The 10,366-nt window shown below is 40.1% G+C and overlaps 1 long non-coding RNA gene across 2 annotated transcripts; it reads right to left on the bottom strand.

Annotated features, from left to right (window-relative positions):
* Positions 1–1,019: 1,019 nt before the first annotated feature.
* On the bottom strand, positions 1,020–6,729 carry LOC116814710 (uncharacterized). 2 transcript variants are annotated; one of them, XR_004371318.2, is made up of 4 exons: positions 6,651–6,729; positions 5,479–5,560; positions 4,352–4,483; positions 1,020–3,257 (listed from the first exon to the last, which is right to left on the bottom strand). It is a non-coding gene; the product is annotated as an uncharacterized LOC116814710 (long non-coding RNA). The 2 variants fall into 2 exon arrangements; XR_004371317.2 differs by lacking the exon at positions 6,651–6,729 and adding an exon at positions 6,155–6,291.
* Between the last annotated feature and the right edge of the window lie 3,637 nt (positions 6,730–10,366).

Here is a 10,366-nt window from a genome sequence, read left to right as displayed (position 1 = left end):
TTACAGTTTGACTAATAGTTAAAAAGCCATCCTAAAAGTTGTTAATTTGGTGCATTATCTTAAAGTGAGCTAAGGCCTCCAAGTAAGTGAAATCAATTAAATAAAAACATCATTTCATGGTAACCTAATGTATCACACAGACTTTGTCCAAACAAGGTTTTAAACCGCTGCAGATACAACAAAGAGAACTCAGGGTGTGTTTACATCATGTAATATTTAATTGCCATTTTAAACCTTCAGAAGTATCTACAATATTCCCAATAAAGTAGCCACTCACTCTATTTCAATTACTTCACTATCTCTAATGTAGCTATAAAATAACATTGTTAACAATGTAAATCAGCTGAAGTCCGTATCAGTAGACACATGCAAAAATTACACAAGAAGTTCCAGCTGTAGATATTTACAGACATAAAACAGTCTTAACTTCGGTGTCTGCATAGATTTTCTGTCTTTTGCAAACACATTGTACATAGTCTTAACATATTGCTCAAGGAGCCCATTCCTGTTATTTCTTTTTCTAGGTGGCTGCATGGGACACATAAGTAACCAATTTACTTCTGTGATTTTATTGATAAATACATATGTTTGTTCTTATGAAGGTCTATCTGTATATCTGTATACACACCAGCAAGTTAACATTCCTTTAGCACCAGCTAAACACCTGTAAAAGTGGAAGTGCCAGGGAGCGCTGGTGTGGCAGGCGCACGCTTGATGCATAATCATAACAAACTCTGCCAGGCCCTGAAGACAGGTTGTTCTCTCCAACTAGAACTTCGTCAGTTTCAGTGCGACTGCAAGTTTTATTCTTTGTCTTTACAGTATAAAGACCAATTACATCCTGGAAATAGTATTGCCCATAAATGTGGTATCTGGTGGAAAGCTAAGTCACTGTTCAAAAAGCATAATAGAGAGAAGTAAACAGCAAAAGAAACAATGACAAAATAGACATTTCTCTTTTTGCCATGTGCAAAGTGTTCACATGCCTTCACTTTCACAACTGAGTTAAGCCTTGACTGAAAATGCATGGAGATATTTACATGACTAAAACTTCCCACCATACCGCATTTGCCAAAGAAAGCAATGACTATTTCCCAGACTATTAGGGTACATATCTATAGTGCAATTTTCTTCACAAACGTCACCACAGAGTCTTGGATTTACCATTGTTTATCAGACAGTTTTTGGACATATGACCATGGGATTTTGAGTTTAGAGAGGCCAGTGATGGTTAATATTCCATATTTGAAAAATATTGCATTTTCGTGCAGTTCGCGCTTTGTCCTTTTTCTACCTCAAATGAAACTTGAATTTATAGTCCAAAAAAACAATTCTAGTAGGTCAACTCCTCAGTCTTATTCCTGTATGACTCACTGTCTGTATACATAGAAGCGAATGAAAGCAAATAGAAAACATTAACACTTAAAACGAGCAACAAGTTAATTTGATAGTTACTTTCCATGCTGGCTGTTAAATATATTATTTGGATGTGACCGCCACGTTTATGCCTTAAGTGCCAGAACAATTAAAACAAAGCTACAAAGAGTTTTTTGTTTTTGTGGTTTTTGTTGTTTTAATTATTTTGTCCGGAAAGACTCATTTGCAAAATGAAGAACAGTGCCGAGGTATTAGGAAATACTATTTACTGTATTTAGTATTCATCTACTTATATTCGAGAATGATTAGGTGTGTAATAATATAATTGTGGAGAGCAACTGCCTAATTAGCATTTACAAATTAAAATGTTAAACAAAGACATGCTACATATACAGTATGCTATATGTAAAATGTTTTCCTTTATAACACAGCAGTCAGATGAGAAGGTGGAGTTGAGTGGATTCCAGATTTGTAGCATTCCCAGATAATGTGATTTGCTCTGTTTTTAAACCTTACCCATATAGAAATTCATATAACCGTTGATAGTTGGACAACAGATATTACGCCAGCCAATCTGGAGAAAAGAGGAAAAAAGACATATTACTTTTAAAGGCTTACAGTAACAAGGACATACACAATAGGCAGGATGATCTTTTATCCATACATTTAATTGCGAAGATTCCAGTATGAACCTTATTTATTGTTTAGGGTAATAAATAATTTCTGATTCTGTAATAAATTAATAATGTAACACAGTACTACACATACAATTAAGATCTATTTGAAAATATAGGTACGTTTAGAACAGCACATTTCTGATATTATACGCTCTACTGTGTTTAGGGTGCACCTAACATGCATAGTAATGAAAGTGCTCAAATGAATGGAATAATCTATCTGCTGGCTTGAGTTCCATGCAGACACATTGCACATGAAGCTTAATGTCACCACCTCCCTTAAAATTCTCCGGATAGATAGTTACAACCTAGCTCCTCGAACACGTAGATTTTTATTTATAAGAATAATTGTACATGTAGCAACATAAAAAAAGGATTTACAAGTTAGCGTCTTTCCAAGGCTGTGGAAACCTTAGCTCTGCTTTTATTAGACATATTCTGATTTGCTTGCTGGCAATCTCAATCGCGTTTTACATTTTTTAAAAAATCTATATGCATTACATAGATTTTCTTTTACGCGCATAAGACTGGCAGTCTCTTAGTGGATAAGAGGGTGAATAATTGTGGTACACTAGAAAACAGTTCATGCAGTTTGGCAGCTCTGTTTTTTATTATTAGATTTTTTGACATTTGAACTTGTCTATTGTCTGAGGAGCTCAGTGCAGATTGCAGTAGGTCAAGCTTAAGGCTGCTCTTTTTGGCATTTCACACAAACATGCACATGCTGTCTATTCTCCTTTAGTGAATGCAAGAGCTACAATTTTGCTGATGCCGTTGTTGTTGTTGTTTTCCTTGGGAGATATAATTTGGTTGATATTTTCATGATCGCGTGGTTATTTTTTTCTAATTTTGGATCCATTCCTAATATATCTACATTTCTTAATGTTTGATACTTTTAAGTATTCATTCGCTTTTATAGCAGTATGATTTCAAGCCTCAAAATGTTTGAAAAGGTGACTTCGGTAGCTCTGGGATTAAATGATTTATTTCCCTGAAGCTTCACTCAACTCTATCATGACTCCTGCAGTCAAAAGTTAACATCGTTCATCATTTCTTTGCATCCCCCTCCCTAAATTCAACCCTCTGATCCTACTTCTAAAACATTCTTGTTGCTTGATGGAGCTATGAAAGAGGAGATCCTGAGCTCCAAACATGGATTTGTATACTTCCCACTACAATTTTGCAACCTCTGAAGCAAGGAACCTACCATAACAATAGTAGCAATGGTGAGTTTGGGGCCTTTTATACTGTTTGGTTAAAATGATCAAACAAACACGCCCACAAACAGTGGCTTATTAAAGATCCACTTTTTAAAAATAAAATGTAAATAACAATTTTATACTGTTGAAGGGAGGGATGTGAGGCAAACTGAGTGAATCCCATATAGGAAAGTCATTTTATACTCGCAAAAGAAAGGAATTAATTCTAAGTAACTTTTCCCTGGCGTGATTTACTCTTTTTGATTGAGACTTTCTCCTAATCTGCCTCGGTGCATTGATTGAAGCGGAGCTGCAGCCGATCTCTTCCTATAGCTGCTTTTAATTTAAATTTCTTTCTAAAAAAAAAAAAAGCAGCATTGCTGTCTTCTCTCAGCACCCCCACTCCCTTTAACAAGCGTCTGATAACGCGTTTAAAGCTTGTTATTCGAACGCTCAGATCAGCATGCAGAAATGTAATTGCGTCGTTTTTCACCAGGAAAGAAAAAAAGAGTGGAAAAAAACACACCTAAAGAAACCGTAAATGCTGAGTCACTGTAGTGCGGTCATTGGGTAAACACGAGGGAGATGCTGGCATCTTATTGAAAACCCTAGTGCAAATCGCATCCCCTATCTTCAGGCTTGAGAGCCCTCCTCCCTAGCCTGGATTTATTAATCCAGACTTTGAATAAAGTGGCAAAACCTCAGCCAGAGCCCTCCTTTGTCACTGGATCTCCTCTTCAGGCACCGTGAGACCTGCTTTGTTATGGTGGAATAAGATAAACACTACACTACCATTTCAGCTGCCCATAATGTGGGGGGACTACAGGCCAGTTCACCTACTGTTATAAAGGAAGGGAAAGCAGGTTTAGTTCTGATCTTGGTTTGCTGATTTCAGTAGGCCTTTTAAACGTATATTGCTCTGCACTGGGGGAGAAAAGCACTTTCCAAAACAAAAGAAAAAAAATCTAGATATTTAAACAATAACAAAAATGGGATGTTTTCTTTTTATTTAACAAGATCTTTGGTACAAGGCTGTTTTCCGGGGCCCCACTACCGTCCTTCTGAACTGCTTAGAACACTTTGCTGTGGTTTGCTTACCATTGCCCCGGTTTGAGAGGCATGCATGGCTTCAAGTATGTGTGGCTGAATCTCATGAAATGACAGAGCTTCATAGGCCTCTGGCTGCTGTTGGATTGAATGAGGGGAGCTGAAAACAGTTTGCAGCAAGCCCTGCAGTGGGAAACAAAGAGGCAGAAACGTTGAGAGACCAAGGAGAGGCAGATCTACAGAGAGGCACTGGGCTTCCCAGAGATGCTTTTGCTTCTCTGTGGGGAACAGAGCAGCATCCGTTGGGCTGCCTTTGAGGTTGAGGGCTGGACTGGACAGCCCACACTGAATCAGGAGCATTCAGAGTAAATTAATAAGAGTTCACATTGTTTTGAAATGCTGCTATTGTATTCCAGAGAGGGGTGGATTTTTTTGTGCCTTCTAAAGGTGAGTGCAGATTGCAATAGTTGCTGCTCTGTTTTTGTTTGTCAAACAGGGCTCTTCTCCTGGGAGAGGGGCATGTGGTGGATCCCAGCCCAGGATTACATTAATCAAAGCATTATTTCCCCAGGGATGGCACAGCACAAATGATAGTAAATCCCGATAAAATTGGATCGCTGAGAAATTGAACGCTTAAAGTAATCTGCTCTGCCTGATAAAAACTTCAAATGTATAAGATATTGTGTCCCCTACCCTCAAAAACCTAAGGTATCATCAGCGTGTGTGTCTGAAATATTGTATATTATAAAAGATCAAAGTGTAGTCTGACAGACTCATCACTATATACTATATGAAAAACAAAGCACCCTCTACTATTTGCAACATCCATAGGTTATTACCCTACAGAATCGGTATCATAAACTCATTTAGGGAGTGGATTTTCTCTCTTATATATCTGAAGTCAAAATGGGCCGCAATATTAGATTCTCATTATCTGCATCTTATTAGGGAAAATGTACACTTTTAATATTGACACTATGGGGGAAAAAAGACTTGAATGGTTGAAGCTGAGTTTAAACATCCTTAGAGAGGATCAGTTACAGAAGGAAACAATGCCGGGATAAGCAGCCATTGGTGGAGGGAGGGGAATTGTTCCCGAGGCTGTTATTTTGTCTAAAATGTACGGCATACTACACTCTCTGTCAGTTATAAACAGGCCCTGCAGACCGCTCCTTCACCTGTATGCTGGGGTCAGTGCAGCTCGAGGGAAGCCGCTAGGGATTCGCTACTTTCAGGTTCTCAGCCTCAGCTACTTCCTTTCTGCAGAAGAAAAGTTTGTTTGTAGCTGAAGTAGGAGGAAAGGACAGTGGGCTCAATGAACCCCACCGTGCAATGCAAAAGTGGAAGGCTAACACTTTCAACAGACGCCTTGGGCACCAAGAGATGGATCAGGGAGCATCTTTCCCCCTCCCCAGCACACAGGCAACTTTTTGAAAACAAAAAAAACCCAACAAAAAACCCAAACCAGCAACCCTGCAATTAAAACAGCAACCTCCAAGCACCAATGAATTCCCTTTTTTTAGTCTACCGGGGTGCGTTGAAGCCAAGCTATACGGACAACATGTGCGGCTGCGGGATCCACCGCGGCGCAAGCGATCCTGCAGCAGCGAAGCCGCCCGTCAGCTGGCAGCTTTTCACGGCTCACAGGGGCGCAAGGCGGGAGGAGGACGGCGGAAAGGCAAACACAGCAGATGCGTCTTAATTGCTTTCATCGCCCCGGCCTGACCCTTCCCTGAGCCTCGCAAGACAAGGGCTGGCTGCTGCTCTTCCCCGCCCGAGCCACCTACCGCGCGGGGTCTCCACTCCCGCCGCCCGAGCCCTGCGGACGGACTGACACCAGCGCAGCAGCGGCACCTGGATGGGGAGAGCTGCACAGACTGGCAGGTAGATCAATCCGGCTCGGGGAGAAAAGGGGGGACTCCCCCTAAATGACACAATCGATTCTCCAGCCTTGGCTCCCACTTGAGCTGGTGCAGTTGCAGGAGCCCAATCGCCCCCCCCCAGCCCCTTCCTCCCCACTTTTTAGTGCATCTTCTTAGGACTCTGTTGGGGGGGGGGGCGAGTCCCGCTCCTCTTCGCTGCCAAGCGGGAGCTGCTGGCCCTGGCGAGAGAAGCGGAGCGGGCGGGGGGAGGCTGAAGGAGGGAGCAGCAGCAGCCCCCGGGGCGCGCGCACACCCGCAGCCCCGCTCCCCCGCCCCTGCGCGGCTCCCTCTCGCCTCTGGCAGCCGAGCATGCGCCGGCCCGCCCGGCACCCAGGGGATCGGCTGGCCGCGCGGAGCGACTGGCGGCAGCCCTCGGCTCCCTTCCCGCGGCCCGGCCCCTCCGGCTCGCCCAGCCCCGAGCTGCGCACACGGCTCCGTCTGCTCCCAGGTAGCTGCCGCTGCTGCTTCTCCTCCGCAGCCGCGCTGTAGCTTTGCGCTGAGGCTGCGGGGTGGGAAGAGATGGGGGGTAGCCCTGCACCGCTCCAGCTCGCCTGGCTCACCGCCCTGCCTCCCTTGCCCACTCAGTCAGCCCCCAGTGCGGGGGGAGGCGGGGGCCTCCAGACTCTGTCACTAATTATATCTTCTCACCCCCCCCTCCCCCGCCACTAACTGATCTATAATTTGGTAGCCAAGTTTGATTTTTCTCTTGCACTCTCTTTGCTTCCTCTCCCTGCCCCCGCTACGCCGCGTGAAACTGGATCAGAAATATCAACGGCGATTACACTTTAACCCAGTGCCTTCCTGCGAGCACTTCTAAGGTAGGTATCACTGGGGGAGAAAATCCATCCCTTCCAGTGTGCCCAGTAAGTTGTGTGTGTGTGTCTCCCTCTGTCTCTCTGTGTGTTTGTAAATACATTTTCGGTTCCTTAATTGGTTCTAGCTTGAAGTGCACTTGCTTTGTTCAGGTTCTTTTAATATTTGAGGTGGGCTAGACAGAAAAGAGCGTATTTGACTTCGTTTGTGTATATGATGGTGTCTTACTTCTGTTGTTAATTTGGAGTTGAGAGTCTAGCTTGTATGTCAAAATCCTGGCATCTGAAGAACTGATAGAAATAGAAGACTGTTCCATGCTACAGACCCGGAGACTCTCATGTTGTTTACTGTCATCCAGATCGTTTTGTTGTGGTCACAAACGAGAAGGGGATTATTTATTTATTTTAAAAGATTTGGATCAAGTGTATTTTTTTTTTTGAAAATGTTCAGATTTATTAAATTCCAAATTGAAAACATGGCAGAGATTAAACCAATATGGGAGACCTTACCTGTACTACATTAAACAATGTAGCAAAACTGAAAGTTCAGAGCATATACTTAAAAATATATATGAATGTGTCTTCTTTGAAGATTAGTTATGAATAACCTTGGAATTGCATTCCTACCTACAGCGAGGTTTGATTTTGATGACATTCAGAAAGAGTTGGTTAGACAACTAGCCATGTATATTTTTAGATCTTTACATCTATTTATCAGTAATTTCACTACTGTTCACTATTCTGGATCTAGTGCTTTGTAATTATCTCACTGTTGAAGGGCATTTTATAATTATTTGCTGATTCACTCATTAAAGCCTTTCAGCATCTCCAGGTATGTTTTCCATCATATCTTTGGGGATAGTTAAGTAGCCATGTGATCTTTATATGAAGAATATGAATGTTACAGGGTCATAAATAGGTTCTCTTTTCACATCCAGAATTTTTGCCTTTCTTTGGACTTGATGAGGAAGCTGTTTGCCTTCAGGCCTTTATAACAAGGAAGTTCTCAGTTGATTTGCCTTTTATATATTTTAAAACACATGCTGGAACAGAAAATCACACTAACTTACTAAAAAGACAGCAGTAACTGGATCTGTTGATGCTCCACCAAAGAAACTGCATGTTCATAAAGAATATTTACATGTAATTTACTGGAAGTTTTGCTCTGTAAAATCCACTTAACTGATAGAATGTATAATATATATACCCACATACACTCTCGTCTCAACATATAATGTTCATGTATATACCCGTGTTTCTAAAACTAACTAATGAGGGCCATGTATTGCACTTGAAAAAGACACTAGCAAGATAAGACCACATAAAATAGTAATGGAAAATGAAATTTTATATAATGTCAGCAACTTCAGCATGATTTTTGGCATAAGTAATTTAGTGCAATTCTGTTTGCCTGAACTGGAATGATATTACAAAGTGAATTAATAGAACATTAGTATTGAAAAAAGAAACAATTCTTCCTTTGAAATATGGAGTCGCTAACTTGCTATGACACCTGGAAGTAAGTGAATAATACATGTGAAATATTAATATTTTAAATGCATCATATTTAACATTACTGTGAACTTAAAAAATTGTTCCATATCAAGAAAACAGAAGTAGTTCATTTTTGATTCTAAATTTTAAATGCAACATTTTGCAAATGAAGCAATTTATTAAAGAACTGAAGTCAGATATCTAAACATATCAGGTAATTTTGCACATGGAATATAAACATTGTGGAACAGGAATTTAATTTTGGACGTTATAAAAAAGAACCTTCGTTTTACTTTCCTCTACACTGCAAGAAAAACATTATCAAGTAGCTGATTAATGAGATGAAGTGAATTGACATTCTCCATAATTCTTGCATTTTTTTATACATACTAAAACTAAAACCATAAACGGACAGTTATAGAAAACATGAAGTCAGATAACACAACAATAATCATGTTTGGTTTTAAAATTAATGCAGATTAGAGTAGTAATCTGTACAATATACTTGCTTTTGTTTACAGCAAATCATATAACATTTGGCACTGGATTTTTTTAAAATACTACAATATTAAAATTGTCACAATAAAAGCTATTGGCAGGATTGTGTTAAGGTCAAATTCTGCATTCCAACTCCAAATTGTGGTCCCACTGAATGTTTTCAGTGAGATGAAGACATGGCCCTCAGTCCTTAAGTATAACTCCTTTTGACTTCAACACTTTCTTGTTTTGATCTAGCACAAATGAGCATGTATATCTAATTCTTCCAAAAGCTAAACCCTACGTTCCTTGCCTAGGGCCACATTCTGCTTACTGTATTTTTTGACCTAAATGGGAGTTTTGCCTGAATAAAATGAGCAGGATCTGTCTCTCAATCCTCACTCTGACATAAATGCCATTGACTGCAGTGGGGTTATAATGTGGTTGGTATAAAGGCCATATCTGCTTCTCATTAAAATCTAGGAGAAGTTTGCTGGAGTATGGTCTGAGTGCCATATTGTGATCCCAGTTAAGTCAATAACAATTATTCCAGCATGAGAAATGAGGGCCAGATCCCGCTCACTTTAATCAAGCAAAATTCTCTTTGGCTTCAACAATTAAGGTAAGCAGAATTTGCCTCTAAGTAAAGAATGTAGGGTTAAGCTTTTTAGAAGAGTTAGAGATCAGAAAGTGGTGTTGGATCCAGATGATTGTGAAAATTTTTCTACCTTACAAATTACACAAGACACTGACAAGAATTAGGAAATATTGAAGTTCCCATTAGGGATAGAATAACATAAGAATTGCCATACTGGATCAGACCAAAGGTTCATGTAGTCCAATATCTTGTCTCTGACAGGGGTCAACCAGATGCTTCAGAGGAAAGTGGATGAACCTTGTGATAGGCAGATGTGGGGTAATCTACCCCCACATTAGGTCTCTTCCTGAACTCTACTAGTTAGAGATGGGCTAAAGCCGTGACTCATGGCGTTTAATATCTCTTCCAATTTTTTTTGTAATTAGTTACGATAACTCTATCTGGTGTTGTCTTCTCTATATAAATGTCCAATCTCTTTTTAAATCTTGCTATCGAGATTTTAAATTCTAATCTGTTCCGATAGAAAAAAATGAATTGTTAAACAGTTTTGCCCTTTCCTCCATATTTGTTTAAATGTGAATTTCTTTTCTATAAAAATACATTTTTGTTTCCACTTTTTTTGTTTTTTGTTTTAAATTTTGTTATACCAATATGAATGATGATGTTTATTCCAGAAGAAACTTTTGAAAAGAATGAGACTTTCATGTCATGCTTAAAGGATAATTATTGAACTTATCATCATGAAAATCATACTAAATCTACT

The sequence above is a fragment of the Chelonoidis abingdonii genome, chromosome 1 (assembly GCF_003597395.2).
Source record: "Chelonoidis abingdonii isolate Lonesome George chromosome 1, CheloAbing_2.0, whole genome shotgun sequence".
NCBI lineage: Eukaryota > Metazoa > Chordata > Testudines > Testudinidae > Chelonoidis > Chelonoidis abingdonii.
This window is presented reverse-complemented; position numbering and strand designations above follow the sequence as displayed.